General features: G+C 42.6%; 1 protein-coding gene across 1 annotated transcript in view; it reads right to left on the reverse strand.

Moving 5' to 3' along the window:
- The window catches only part of mtmr3 (myotubularin related protein 3), a 42075-nt gene extending 38364 nt beyond the window's left edge, over positions 1 to 3711 (reverse strand). Inside the window, exon 1 of the mRNA XM_063193605.1 lies at positions 3599 to 3711. The gene's annotated coding sequence lies outside the window, so the exon portion shown is untranslated. The remainder of the gene's footprint in view (positions 1 to 3598) is intronic.
- Between the last annotated feature and the right edge of the window lie 12065 nt (positions 3712 to 15776).

Here is a 15776-nt window from a genome sequence, read left to right on the forward strand (position 1 = left end):
ACTATCGAACCCGACCTGCTATCCAGTCCTTCTTATACAACCGCTCACTCTTACTACTAGACTGCAATGTCACAGGAAATGCAAAAAGGGTACTCTTACAGATGTAATTACTACACTAGTTGCAACTTAGTAATATCATAATACTGGTGCTGTCACTACATCTAAGAATACTTTCAAGATACAAATACAGTTTCATTTGTCCTGCAGCAAAGGTGTCTTGGACAATCACAAAGCTGCTTCAACATAAAACACCACACATAACACAAAACAACCTTTTTATACTGTTGATATGGCTAAATAAACTTGAAACTTGAAAACAACCAACCACAAAAAAACACATGACAAAAGAAAAGACTCAATCAATATTCAAAGTGCAGTACTGAAGTGCATAATAGGTGTCTATCCATAAATAGCATTACTAGAAGTCTCAGATAGCGCTTTCTACTTCTAAAATGCAACTTTGGGAGTCATTGGTAAGCTGTTAGAGCATTAGACTTGGTTGCCGGTTCGACTCCTGACCCGCCAGGTTGGTGGGGGGAGTAATTAAACAGTGCTCTACACCATCCTCCTCCATGACTGAGGTACCCTAAGCATGGTACCGTCCCATCGCACTGCTGCCTTTCGGGCACCATTGGGGCTGCCACCTTGCACGGATGAGATGAGATGTAATGTTTTGTCTTGTAAGTTACTGTCTATATTCTCCAGTTTCAAGGGGACCCTACTGAAAATGAGATGTTGCATCTCAAGAGGCATTCCCCATGTACAAATAAATAAATAAATAAATGTCACAATGACAATGAGAGTTTGGAGTTTCCAATTTCGGGCTTTCACTTTCACTTCACTTCCCGACGCGAAGAATGTCAATATACTACCTGAGCAGCAGGCCCAAGCCATGCACTGCCACACTGACAAGATCAAAACAGGAAAACAAGCAATTGGCCGACAGAGAAAATGAACGATACCAGAACAAAAACATACCTGGGGTACCTTTCTTGAAACCATAGCTGCTAACTACGTTAGCTACTTTGTTGTTTGCAATGCAATTTCCCACTGGCAACTTCCCAAGTTCCTAAGGATAACAACTGTGCGTTCGATAAACGCAAATAAATGCAAATATCAGCAAGCGCTGACCTGAGCCGTGATCAGATAGATGGATCAGACCTCCAGCCAAAAACACTACGTGTACAGCGGGAAGCAAAGGCTTCGTTTGTGAACAAGTGGACACTGGACAGCATCCAGACATCCCTCACTCTCAGGCCACTCTCCCATAATAACACAAGGCCTGTGTGTGTGTGTGTGTGTGTGTGTGTGTGTGTGTGTGTGTGTGTGTGTGTGTGTGTGTGTGTGTATGTGTATATATATATGTGTGTGTGTGTGTGTGTGTGTGTGTGTGTGTGTGTGTGTGTGTGTGTGTGTGTGTGTGTCGTGCCCTTTCTTGCTTTGCCTGTATCCCCCATCTTTCTCTTCCTGCCAAGTTCTGTCCTTTGGTGAAAAATAAGAAGCTGAAAACTAGGGATGCACCGATACCGATACTGGTATCGGCACCCGATACTGCTCATTATACTCGTACTCGTACTCGTCAAGCACTTGCCGATACCAGGAACGATACTGCTATTACACAAAAAAATGCAAAATCTTGTCACGTTCTGTGGACTTGAAAGCAGCATGAAAAAAGTGGCACCTCATACATTTACTAACATTTAAATCTACATGGAAATGGACAATAAAAATATCACAGGTGGAAAAAAAACAAGGCCATGCATTTATTTTTATTGTATTTTGGTGGTAAAAGGCATCAGTATCGGTACTCGGTATCGGCAAGTGCACACATTAATGTACTCGGACTTGTATCGGTTTTCAAAAAAGTGGTATCGGTGCACCCCTACTGAAAACCATCCATGTGGATGTGATGACACTGACAGTCAGGCAGTCCATCTCTCTCCGCTCCTCGAGTTCTTAACCACTCCGAGAGCATTTCATTTCAATGGGCTCTGTGTTCACATGGGGCACAGTGCACACACCCTCCCTGTTGCCCTCCAATGGGGCAGTCTTAACTGCCCTCTCTGTGGCGAGAGCATGGCCACTTACAAATGTCCGACTGACCACTCTTGTGAATTGCAATATGTGGGGCTCAATGGTGACCTTGTGGACAGGCCAGGCAACAGGCTGATTCAACAACAAAAATGCCTGTGTCAAATAAGCAGTGCATTCAGTTGCTGCAAGTATGCCACGCCACAGGATTTTTTTTAAGATAGAGAGACAGCACAATTCGTCTTCAGTTTGACACATTAGGTCCCAAAGCGCTGTCACACTCCTCCTGAAGTGAAAGGGTGGACACATGGACGATCATGTGTGCTGAGCAGTGCAAATACTGGGTTAAGGACAAGGCCTGTGTTTCAGTACATTGCTTTACATTACTCTTCATACAAAGTAACTCAGTTAAGTACAGGGCATTGGTTACAGTCCTTGGAGCAATGTGAGGTTACATGCCTTGCTCACTTCAGCCATGGATATTAAGTATCGAACCTGCATTCGATTGCTAGACCAATTCCATACTATTTTGCAGTTTTGCAGTTAACAACTGTGCCAGGGCCACATAAACTACAAAAACACAGACCCACAGTGACCTGCTGTTATCAACATGCTGTTCATTGTTATCACAAGCGCATCCCTGAACTTTTCCATCCATGTTCTATATTTTGTGGGGGGTTTTATCCTCTCTAATGAAGATTACCCTACTGTAGCATATGTTGCAGTGTATGTGTGGCCCTCTGTCGGGAATACAACCACTGACAGCTAATGTTTACCTTTTCAGTCTGGTTGAACCACAGAGCAAGCAAAACACTGCAGGCCTTGCCCAGGTTATGGACTGCTGTAGAACCTGTAATACCTAACCCCGTGGGCTTTGTTGTCAAGAGGTTCTCTTTCATGTGCCACAAAAACAAAACATCATCTGACATTCTGGCAGCACGTAATAGGGCAAGCTAGCAGATCGATTTTAAAAGCGTCATTGAAAATCAGAGAACTTTCTCGATAACTACTCAGCTAGCTGATTCTTGCCAGCTGACTGAGAAGCCGAAGTCATTTGGATAACGCCAGCTAGCTATGCAGATATGTTTACCTCATCACAATATTGAGTCACTACACAAACAAAAGATGCAGCTTGTTCTTCTCATCCATGCGTGTCATGCTTCGATTTTATCCTTATCAAACGAAAACTGTCAACGCTGCTACGGTGGTGCTTTGGCAATGGCAATTTAAGTCTTCCCAGGCAAGATGCTAACACAAGCTAAGCTGCCACTCGATTGTTTTCGCTTTGTAGTGCTAGTTGATTGCCTGGAGTGATATATAACACTCATTTGTGCAAGATGAGTAGAAAATAAGTGCATATCCAAAGTTGTCAGCACCTCCAGTCTCCTCGTTTCCTCGAGCTTGACTGTTGTGTGGGTCTGTCTGTTTTGAGGCTAAAGCTAGCTAACTAGCGGAGTAGGTTGTGTTTTTGTTATTGTTACCGTGTGCGATAGAGGGCGGAGCCCTGAGCCAGGCCCCCGATACAAGCCAAACACAGTGGAGCAAAGAACACAGCAAAGATACTAACCTTACAAGAAGCTCTTGAAAAGAACTGACTAGTGGTTGACGAAGTGGTCTTGCATCCAGGCTTGAATAAACGGTAGACAGGAGACACACAGAGGTATTCAGATCCATTTGCAGCAGCCCGTCCCACAGACTCTGGCTGTCAACGCCGCGTTTCCACCAGAAGCCTAGACATGTGACGTAAGAGCGTCAGAATGTTGCGTAACCACGTCTTCCTCTTGACGGCAACGGGCCGGGACGGAGTCAACCACTGACTTATAGAAGTCTGTGGAGTCAACTAGAAAAATGAATATCTTCTGTCTGGAAAGCTGTGCGTGGCTGCGAGGCAAAGACTCTCGGATGCCACAGCTCCACACGCGCGCACAACAGCACGCGTGGATCGGCCACTTTACGCACACAGAGATAAGGTCAGATTAGACTTCAGCAACTGCGAGCGTGAAAAGTCGCGTGGGAGTGGCCACGAACCAATTTTGTATTCATGCATCTGCGAGCTCTGCGAGGTCCGAGGTCTCGTTGCCAGCCACATTTGAAATTGCGCAATTGGGCTACTTTCACTACATTGTAAGCACTGCGGTCATTATTAAGCAATGTTGCTTTCTATCCCGGTTAGCTAGGTATTTTCACACAAATTGCAAAGGCAATGCAGTGGTATCATTATTTGACATACCCAGTCTGTTTTCACGAGCAGAAAATGCAAGCATGTAAAGACAGTTGATTCTGCCGATGTGTGTTTACATTCGGTGGAGGAACGGTAGTAAAACCGCAGGCATTGTGCCACGAGTGTTCAACTGATGCATTGTTTGTTACTTAGCTTAGCTTCGTGTATTTACACACATTTACACACAAGGCATTCATATAGTTTTTAACAGAATACAGCTCTGCTCTCGCAAACTACTGGCATTGCGCTGCCATAAGAACAGAACAAGGAAGTAGCGAGACGACCAATCATAGTGCCTTTTTGTCTGCGTACTCCGCGTCCGTCCGACGGATAGTTAGAATTTTTTCGAGGCGCTAGACGACGGGCGCAGAGCCTCTGAGAGGGGGGCGTGGACTCGCATAGACAGAAAACGGACGGACGCAGATTCTATGCGAGCGAAGCATAAATCTAGCTATAGGGTGGATAAACAGTTGCGCAGAGGAATAGGCACCTGCGCTTAATGTATCTTACTGAGGGAATCGAAATCTTGTCACAGACACTGAAAACGCAGCCTTCGCGCTCATTCACCGCCCATTGCTCTTCAGTCATTGGCGACAGTGATGTGTAGGCCGACATTTGGTTACTGCATTTAATTGGGTGGATTTTGGGGATATAATTGTGTTGACAGGTCTTTTCCGACGTTGAAGGACTTTGAATGTGCCATGTTCACACATTAACAGTGTTTTCAGTACTTAGATTTGTTGGATCAGAATTATTACCATAGCTTAGCATAATCACTAGAAGTAACTGGTAACTTTAGCATCAAGCCACAAGTGATCACTGGACGGAATTAAATTGTGGTTTTACAGTCTGGTGAATTTTACATTTTACTTTTTCATTTCACAGTGGTTTATACGTACATTTGATGATGTTTTATTTTGTACCATAGACTTGCATTACCATGCCTAATTTGGCTATACGGTTAAACAGGGCAATGCAAACACATAGGCCAAGACGAAAATGATGATGCTTGGAAATACTGCAATATGTGAAAATCAAAAAAGGGTGGTCTGTTCCTTTAAGTGCACCTCTGCGTTAAATCAACTTTAATTGAGCAATTCAATTGGCTCTTTTTTTATCATTTTTTTTTAAAATTATTATTCAAAATTACAGATGACATAAAATGGGAGAAAGAGGGAGAGGCAGGGGAGACAAGACTCAACAAACACGCAGACACATAAAAACAAAGAAGGCAAGAAACAGACAAAAACATTTTACGTGTTATACATTTTTTACACTTTGGGCCAGCATTCCCTGGAGGAGGGATGAGTTACATAAACTCAAAGGGACCTCTTCATAAAAGGTCGCAAAATTAACTAGAAATGAATTCAGAGAGTGCAGCCCTCCATCAAGGAGGCTGTTTGAAAGAATATTTCATATTTTTATATTTTAAAGGTGCACTGTGTAATATGTTTAGTAGTTTGTTTCCAGAATTCATGCTGCCCATTCACAAATGTTACCAGCATCACTAAAATTTTAAGTATTCATTATGACTGGGAAAATTACATTTTACATACATAAAAAGGGGATCTTCTCCATGGTCTGCCATTTTTAATTTCCAGAAATGGGCATTTTTAGCTGCAAAACTTACTGTCCTTCACCTACTTTGGCCACAAACTTACACGGTTCACCTTTAACCGTGCGATCACACCACCAGCGTTGAAAGAACTACAACGCTTCTGACTCCTGCCTAGAAAGCACAGGTCAGGGGCGTTGAACGCGGCAAACGATTCAACCTGAAGCGTTCGACCAGGAATCTCGACCAACCGAAGCTCGTGTTTAGAAAAATGTGAACATTCCATTGGCTGACGCTTGGTGGCGCTGAGCTCATTACATATTTTTAGATGAAGTTCAACTTTTGACACCCTCGGCTTTTGACACCCTCAACTCTAAAAACGCTTTTGCGGCTTTTAATGCTTCTGCTGCCTGCCCTCCCATAGAAAGTCAATTACTTCTGCATCTTTCCATGCATTATACGCCGGCGGTGTGATCACGCGGTAAGTCTTTCTGCCTTTTTTTTGTAGAGTTAGAAAGTGGAATGTCAAAATTCGCCCTGTCCTACAATTCAATTTACGGTCACTAGGGGGCGTCTAGACTTCGTGGCTAGCAACGGTGAAGAATCTTTTTTAAAAATCCTGACATCATCACCCAAATTGTATCAATTTTACCTTTGGTAATTTCCAACAACTCCACAAAGTTTCATCCAAATCTGTTCATGACTTTTTGAGTGATCTTGTCGACAGACAAACAAACAGACAGACAAACAAACGGACAAACCTATGCAACTGAAAACATAACCTCCTTGGCAGAGGTAATAATTAAAGAAAGACAGAAAGGAAGAAAAAAGAAAGGAAGAAAAGTACACTTCTCATTGGCCCATTCGCTATCTAACCCCACCCTGCCATGTGTGGTGAGGAAGTCAACTGTCACTCTGCTGCTGCTTCTCAGAGTGTGCACTTGTTGTTTGGAAGAGCTACAACATGGCGTCGGCGTCAGTGTCTTCTCAAGAGGACCCTTTCACTTGTTCAGTCTGTTGTGAGCTGTTCAGGGATCCAGTGACTATTCCATGTGGACACAACTTCTGTATGAGGTGCATTAATGGCTGGTGGGATCAGGAGGATTGTAAAAGAAAATATAGCTGCCCCCTCTGCAAACAGACCTTCGACTCAAAGCCCGACCTCCACAAAAACCATCTGATGGCTGAAATGTTGGAGAAGTTCGAGAGGACCAGCAGCATCCAAGCTGATGTTCCTAATATGTGTTATGCTGGACCTGGAGATGTGGTGTGTGGCATCTGTACAGGGCGAAAACTCAAAGCTGTCAAGTCCTGCCTGGACTGTCTTAAGTCATACTGTGACACTCACCTAAAATCTCACAATGAACTTGTTGATAGAGATCACACCATGACCGATGCCACTGAACAGCTACAGGAGAGGATCTGTCCTCGTCATAAGAAGGTTTTAGAAATATTCTGTCGCACCGACCAGAGTTGTATCTGTCTTCTATGTATGGTGGATGATCATAAAGGCCATGACACAACCACGGCTACAACAGAGTGGAGTCATAAAAAGGTAAGACAAATGGATATTTTTATAGGTTATGCATTGTGGTACATAGACTGGTCTGTCACAAGAATGAACAAAATGAACCATTTGCAAAGGAATGACTTTGGTCTTAAGAACGTAAAACAGGGAGTGTTCATTAGATAAAGGGTCCAGTGTCTCAACACTCTGTTAAACATTGGCAAACCAACTTGTCTCATACGGGTTCTGAGCCAGCTTTTGTCATGGTTAATGCTCATTAAAGCAATATGTTAATCATGTTTTTCAACGTATGGGTGATAGGGCATTAGGGTCATTTCACGTGAAATCAGACACTTCGGGACCCGACCGACACAGATTTCAATCGTACTTTCTGTGCCTGTTAGTAGCAAGGTAGCACCCCAGAACTGCATTTGTGTGAATCTGACACCAATATTAAGGGAGAAACAGACTAGCAAAGGTTTACATATAAGGGTAGGACACTATGCATTCAGCCTTGATTATATCAGTCAGTGTGGTGTTATTTGAAAGTTCTTTTCTGGCTCTACAAATCACACAAACAGCATGGAATATAACAACCCTCAGAATATGAATTATCATAAATTGACAAATTAAAAATTGAATATCAAAAAACCTTATATTTCAAAATGGCCAGGTCCTTGTCTAAACATAAACTGCAATGTCATGAACAACACCTGAAATGCTGGTGTTTGGTTCTTTATTCATTTCAGAGATAATGGCACTCAAAAATATGGCATCATACAAATCACCTAGTAACAATATGGTAATACCATAGTAGCCTATTATCACAAGACAGCATGTCTATCGGAATATGTGAAGAATGGAGATGGTCCATGAGGATGCAGGAAGTTCAGTTTCACCTCTCCAGTGCTCGGCATACATTCCTCAACACATGCTATCCACTAGTTGCCATCATATGCAGGTACAACATACCCTTTGATGCTTGAACATTAAGAAAATTCCTTTACTGAGCTTATTCTTTCAACCCTGCCTTCTCTGAATGCTGAAAATGGTCTAGCTTCCACTGCGTCCATTGACAATGGGCAGAAGCTGTGTAGTTTTTGACCTGGAATAGGGACCGACGAGGGTGCAGGGCCCACCAGGAAAATGCCTGCTATGCCAGATCGCCAGTCCAGCCCTGTCCCTGACACTTTTTATTTGTCAGTGTATCATAATTCATATTCTGAAGGTTGTTGTATTCCATGCTGTGTGTCTAATTTGTAAAGCCAGAAAAAAGCTTTCAAACAACACCTCAGACATCCTTTTGTGACTAACACTGACTGAAATAATCAAGGCTGAATGTATAGTGTCCTACCCTCATATGTCAAACTTTGCTGGTCTGTTTCTCCCTATTGGTGTCAGATTCACATAGATGCAGTTCTGGGGTGCTACCTTGCTACTAAACAGGCACAGGTATGATTGAAATCTGTGTCGGTCGGGTCCCAAAGTGTCTGATTTCATGTGAAATGACCCATGAGTTCGCTCTGCCCTCCATGTCCTATAACCGTACCATATCAGTTTGAAGCATTGGGTGATCTTTATGTAGTTTGGATCAGAGACAATTCCACATCAAACCTAATGTAGGTTCAATTGCTGTTATGCTATTGAGATTACGTTATTGGGCATACCAAAATATGTAAGTACAGTCACGGAAGATTTATCAATTATGACTTATGTAAGTCATAATTAATAAACTAAAAATGTAATAAGTCTCATATGATTTGGATATTAATCTCAGTATTTCACAATGAATTGCAAAAGATCAAGACTAATAGGAGTACTTGTACACGTTGTGATTGGCAGTACAGTAAGGCAGTCAGTTTAATCAGAGCCTTCTAGATATGAGACTGGACTGCTCACTGTGACTGTCAACACAAGGGCACAAAACTCAGTTGAAGGCTTTTAAATGTTCTAAGTAAGTTGATTCCGTGTACACAATGCAATAATAGACAAAAATGAGGCTAGGGGCCCGCATGGGCACGCAACGGTGTCTGGGATTTCTGTAATTAATGTTCGCTATTCCGAATAGAAGAGGGAGAGAAAGAAACGAGAGACAGAGCAGCGAATGAGAGCGATATCGATAGTCGTTCCTACTACAAATATGCAACTCACATGTATGGAATATTGTCTAGGTATGAGAATGTACACAAAGCCGGATGGCATTAGCTCGCACGAGCTCAGAAAGTTTGCAGAGAGCACATGACAATTAATGACTGTCTGGCGGACAGTGCTGTGAAAGTTTTACACTCAATTTGTACTGAGAGGCACAGAGACTGCCCTGGGGTGTCTACAAGCATGACTATTCCCGAGAGAGAAGGAGAGAGAGGTGGGGGAGGGCGGGGGTGTCAGTAGGAACAGCTTATGCTGTGGAGATTAGCAGATGGCTAGCTAATCAAGGCAGGGATAACCAAGGCCTCTTGGGGTCGTAACAGTAACAAAATAACAAACAGACGCACGCACAAACAACTGCACAATCGCATTCGAGAGGTTCACGGAGCGTTCCAAACATTAATATGCTTCCAAACAATGCTTGAAAACACTCCGATCGTTTCGAATGAGATGTAGCACTTAGTAAACCCACCGGGGGAGAGAGTTAGTGATAGCAGGTTGCTAACTAANCAGAAGGGGAGACAGAAGGGAATCAGACATGTATATGAAAAAGCTAAGATTCAGATCAGCTAAGCTTACTTCAAAACATATCTATACTAAACTGACAGTAGAGTAATATGCCCAGATATGCCTACTGTGAAAGATGCAGCCTTTCAGGAGAGGGTTGTTATTCTTTGAGCTTGTGGACGGCTTTCCCAGTTAGCACACACGGTCTTTGGGTCCAGGGCGTCCAGTTCTCGCTCCGGCGAGTTCAGGAAGGTTTGGGAAAGGGGCTCGCACAGTCCGACTGTGCGATTCTTTAGTCGTGAGGTCCGCGATGCATCAACAGAGTTTCACAAATGAATCCGGATGAAGTCTTTGGTAGGAGCGTCCAGTCTTAAATGTTCATTCCGTAGAGTCGCAGGGTTGTTGACATGTAAATCCAGGCACAGAGAAGATTGATAGTGCACCAACAACACCATTCTTACAGGGTGTCGCAAACGCTGATATCCAAGTGCAGAGATTACCCCTTTAAAGGGACACTCCACCCATTTGCATTAGGCTTTCCATCGCTAGACACCCAGTCATATGCTGCCTTCATGGACTCGGGACTTCTCAAGACAGCTGACGACACTGCTCACATGACACCCGAGTTCTGGAGTTTGGCGCATGAACGCCACTGATCCTGGAACAATCGGAATTCATGTCTGTTTTCTTTTGGTCCTCTTTTCTTTTTTTTCACCTCCACTTGACCCTCCATATCCATGACATATCATTTAAGCTGAAGTAAGCTAAATTAACAGTCAGAGTCCAGCATTACTGGCATAATGTCCATCTGCAATTGAATGGCATTAACTGGTTTTGTTGATAGTGATTACAAGATGATATTTTAGCATTCGTGATACTGTTTACTGTACATGCCAGTTGCATGCATGGGCGCCATGTTGATGATGGCCTGTGTCGTCACACAAAACATGAGCTCGGGAACTCGTTGTTATATACTTCCGATGGAGATCAACCTCGATAATTATCGATCTGACATTGCGTCACCAAATGTTCACGCCCACTTTCCCAAGGTCTTAGGTCGGCTGTCTTGGGATTCTCGACTTTTTCAACTAGCCAATACTTTTGAATGGTCGTGCAACACTCTCTCAATTCCCCCTGAGACAGGAGAAACCCGTATTCACCTCTTAGCACTTCCTCCTACAATGATGTAAAAATCGTCATTTTGCATCATTGTAGGAGGAAGTGTAAGAGAGGTGGATTTCTGTTGAGACTACAAGCCTTTTTCCACCCTTTCAATATAGGGGGGTTGGACCTAATGCGCTGACAAACCTATCACAGATCAGTGTGCCAGTGCTTTTGAAATCACTGGCATTGATTGAGGCTCCAGTAAGTCACTGGCAGAGCTGCCTGGGTGTGGCCTATGGAACTTGAGCATTGCAATGCATTATGGGGATTGTTGTCACAAATCCACAAGCACTAAAAGGTAATTTTCTGCCTTTTCTCGGCCAAAAAAGCACCAAATTAGAAATTTAAGCTACTATTCTACTACATATATGACCCACTTTCAATACATATTCATGTCTCCACCGGTGAAATACCCCTTTTAGACTGTAGAGTACTGCCTTCCAACAGTATTAAACCAAAGACACTGTTGTCTCTGATTAAACTTTCCAAAGAAAATAAATTTACAGCTGTGTAGAGATGAACTAAGCTTGATATTGACTGTAGTCGGTCTAACTATTAGACAAATGCTTGTTCAGATTCTTTGTGTGCACAGTCTCTTGTAGTTGTAGCTGAAGAAGCCCACCTTTTCATCCTTGCCAACTCCTAGCTGCCAAGGTGTCACAGTGTCCCAGCTACCACAGCGTCCTTACTGCTCACAACCAGCCCTGGCAGGGGGCTCCTCTAGGTGGCCGCTGGTCTCTGCCTGAGGTTTCTTCTTGGCTATAGGTTTTTTTTTCTCAGACCTCATTGAGCTTTCCCCCCCCCTACAAACTATGATTCAAGCGAAATTTTTTCCTCACACCTGATGCCACCAGGGGCCGCATCTGAGCGCCCAATTTCTGTGTGACTATCTATGACTTATGCTAGACCCAGCCACTATGGACCTTACGCATCTAAGAATCCTGGTCCTAACCTACGTTGACCTTATGACTCTACAATTTCTTCTACCTCTGCTTTCCTGCTATGTCTGCTTCTCCTCTCTTCCTCTTCTTTTAAATCCATCTCTAACCATTTTTTCTCATTTGTTAAGCACTTTGAGTTGCATCCCTTGTATGATACAGTGCTTTACAAATACAATTGTTATTTTTATTATTATATTACTGGGCGTTGGCACAGCTCCGTCTTGCAGGAGAGCAAACGGACAACGAGGATGTTGCTAATTGTTTCCAGAATGTTATTACCTGGGTGTTCACATTCTGGGGTTGGGCTACTGGGTGTGCTAGGTTTGTGTAGCGCCCTCTAGTGGAAGGGAGGAGAAGTGAAAGGGCAGGGGATAGCCCTACACTGAGGATGACAGAGGATTGTAAATGACATTCAGTTTTAATATCAAAGTCAAAAGTCAAAGTCAACTTTATTATCCCAAAAGGGAAATTCAAGTGGTCAAGGTGCATATACAAAGGTAGACAGGACTTAAGAACAAAATAAATACAAAAAATGGCAGATAAATAAATACAACCCCCTCCCCCATGCCTCTCTGACTCCCAAACAGCGAACTGCTACAGTACATATCTCTCTCACACACACACACACACACACACACACACACACACACACACACACACACACACACACACACACACACACACACACACACACACACACACTCACAGTGTCAAGTCCCTTGCTGGGAACTGTGTCTTTCATTAACACCTCTGATTGCAGAGGGAACAAATGACTTGCTGAGCCTGGCTGTTCTTTTTTTTCCTTTGCAGCAGTCTCCCGTTACCGCGTTGGCTAAGCTGAAATTTGTTCTGTAAAGGGTGGGTAGTGTCTCCCAGGATACTTTCATCCTTGTGTAGTATGATGTCTTGAAAAAGCTGAGCAGCTGATGTTTGATGGCATCCAATTATTCTATTGGCTGTTTTAACAATGCGTTGCAGTTTATCCTGATCTTGTTTACGCATACTACCATAGACACAGACCAGACCAAAGGACACGACACTCTGAAGTACAGACTTATGAAATAACTCTAAAATGTGAGAATCAACATTAAAACTGTGCAATTTCCTTAACCCTCTGGTTGTGTTACGGTCAAAAATTACCGTTTTGAAATTTCATTCTTAAATAACATCTCTATTTTTCATCATACACAAATGACACTTCATGATATCCTCCAGCTTACCTATTCAAATGGTCAAAATGAAATATAATGAAATTCCTAAAGAATTGTGGAAGATACACCAACTTGATACATTCATGGTGTTTCGGTCAAAAATGACCGGACCATTAATTTACATCTCCCAAAGTTATATACAGTTATACTACATTCACTTTACTCTCATATTCTTTTTTTGTTAGGCTTTTCAGAATACAACCATATGTGCCACATTAGTATAGATGCTTTCAGTTAGTTGAAATACTTGTAAAAAGTAAAGGTGTTCCAAACGGCCTGAAAGCCTCTGAGAGGCCCTAGACTCCAGAGGGTTAATCGAATTGGTGCAAGATAAGAAAAAAAAGCCTACAAATCACTAAAACAAAGCAGAATAACATTTACATCACATTGGAAATGTTTCAAAAAAGTATTAATCACAAAATATGCAAATGAGATTTTTAGTCAATGTATTACCTTTTTTGTAGGCAGTCAATTTTGACCGCTAACACCATGAACGTAACCATGTTTCAAATACAATCAGAGGGATAAAAACATTCTTTGTTGAAGTTTCTTCGCCTTAGAAGCAGCACATTTATCAAATTTGAACTGATCATCAATTTCAACCCCTAAATACTTGTAGGTGTTTACTCTCTCAATCGATGTGTTATCGACAACAGTGTATGGCACTGCTTGTGCACTACGTCTAAAATCAATCACCATTTCTTTTGTTTTGCTTGCGTTAACATTAAGAAAGTTGTCACTGCACCATTTAATGAAACTCTCCACCTCCTCTTCAAAGCTGGTCATTGACAGCTCCCCTGCTTTCAAGAACCCCACCAGGGCGGTGTCGTCTGCATACTTGAAATAGGAGTGTGTAGTCGCAAGAGCGCGACACTCGTTGGTATAGAGTGTGTAGAGTATGGGGGACAATACACATCCTTGGGGAGCACCCGTGTTAATGACCTTGGAGGATGAGATGACCTGATTAAATCTAATCTGCTGAGTACGATTTAACAGGAAGTTGTTAATCCATGTAATGAGCCTTGGATTAACACCTAACTTGACCAATTTGTCTACGGGGTTGGATGGTGTTGAATGCACTGCTGAAATCAATAAAAACATGTTTTACGAAGCTGTGGGGCTCCTCTAGATGTTCAAGTATGCTGTTTGTCATGGTCAGCAGTGCATCCTCTATGCCCCGCCTTGGCTGGTATGCAAACTGGAGGGGGTCCAAAGATGGTGCTACCTCACTAAGTAGGTGTTTCAATATGATTTTCTCTGCGCATTTCATAGGCACTGAGGTTAATGCAACAGGTCTCAGATCATTCATCTCTTTGGGCCTGCTATTCTTCGGTACCGGCACAATCAGAGACTGTTTCCACTGAGCCGTGATTAATCCTATTTCTACTGACTGCTGAAACAGGATTTGAAAAGGAAAATCAAGTGTGTCAGCACATGTGCGCAGCACCTTACAACTAATACCATCTGGACCTTGAGATTGATTAATATTAACATGTAGAAACTGTTCTCTGACCTCCTCAATGCTAATTTGTATGTCACTGACTTGCATAGCTCTGACTGCATCCATTGCCAGTTCCTGCTGAGTTGTAGGCCTATAGTCAGTACTGTCAAATATATAATAAAATGTGTTCAGTTAATCTGAAAAGGCACTGTCATCCACAACAGTCCAATTCTGCATTTTAGGTTTATTTCCAGTCATGATTTGTAATCCTTGCCAGGCCCGTTTAGCATCACGGTTGAATAGTGACTGAATCTTGTTTTTATAAGCAGTCTTGCAGTCCAGTATTTTCCTTTTAATATTTTTCTGTATAGATCTGATGTCCTCCTTTGTGGCTCCATATTTAAACAGTCTCTTTTAACAGTTTAGCATTTCTTTAAGTTCAGGAGTGATGGTTTATTATTTGGAAAAAGCTTCACAGTCTTTTTTGGAACAGCTTTAACCACTGTGTTTTCAGCTGAACAAAAGGTGTTGTTTCAACAGCAAGAGTTATTTGCGGTTCAATTTACTCATCTCAGTGACGATTTATCTGTCCTTGTAGATCATCTGAATAAAGTAAGATTAATATCAATTTAAAACCCATCAGCAAATCACACATTTATTGCTCAGCTGGATGTTCTTAGCAAAGTCTTGGTTGTTTTATGATCGCCCAGGAGGGGTTGGGGCAGAGCCAGAGGAGATTCCAGCAGATAATCCAGTTGAAGGAGAAGGAGCTGCAGGAGCTGAGGAAGGCTGTGGAGACTCTCAAGGTGAGAACTGACCAAAGAGAAGACTGCAACAGATTTTTGTTCATTCAGTGAGATGGTAGTTATGATAAACTGTGACATAAGTATGACTGGGGTGCTAAAGGTATTTAGCATCACTTGTCACGATTGAGTCTATAGGCGTGTTTGCAATGAAAAAGTTTTTTTGTGATCAAAACGAGATCTGCTTGGTCTTAGAAAGCTGGGGTTGAATGCTTGTCAAGCAAGGTGGACAGAAATATCTAACGTG

This window comes from Engraulis encrasicolus, unplaced genomic scaffold (genome assembly GCF_034702125.1).
Source record: "Engraulis encrasicolus isolate BLACKSEA-1 unplaced genomic scaffold, IST_EnEncr_1.0 scaffold_47_np1212, whole genome shotgun sequence".
In the NCBI taxonomy this organism is placed as follows: domain Eukaryota; kingdom Metazoa; phylum Chordata; class Actinopteri; order Clupeiformes; family Engraulidae; genus Engraulis; species Engraulis encrasicolus.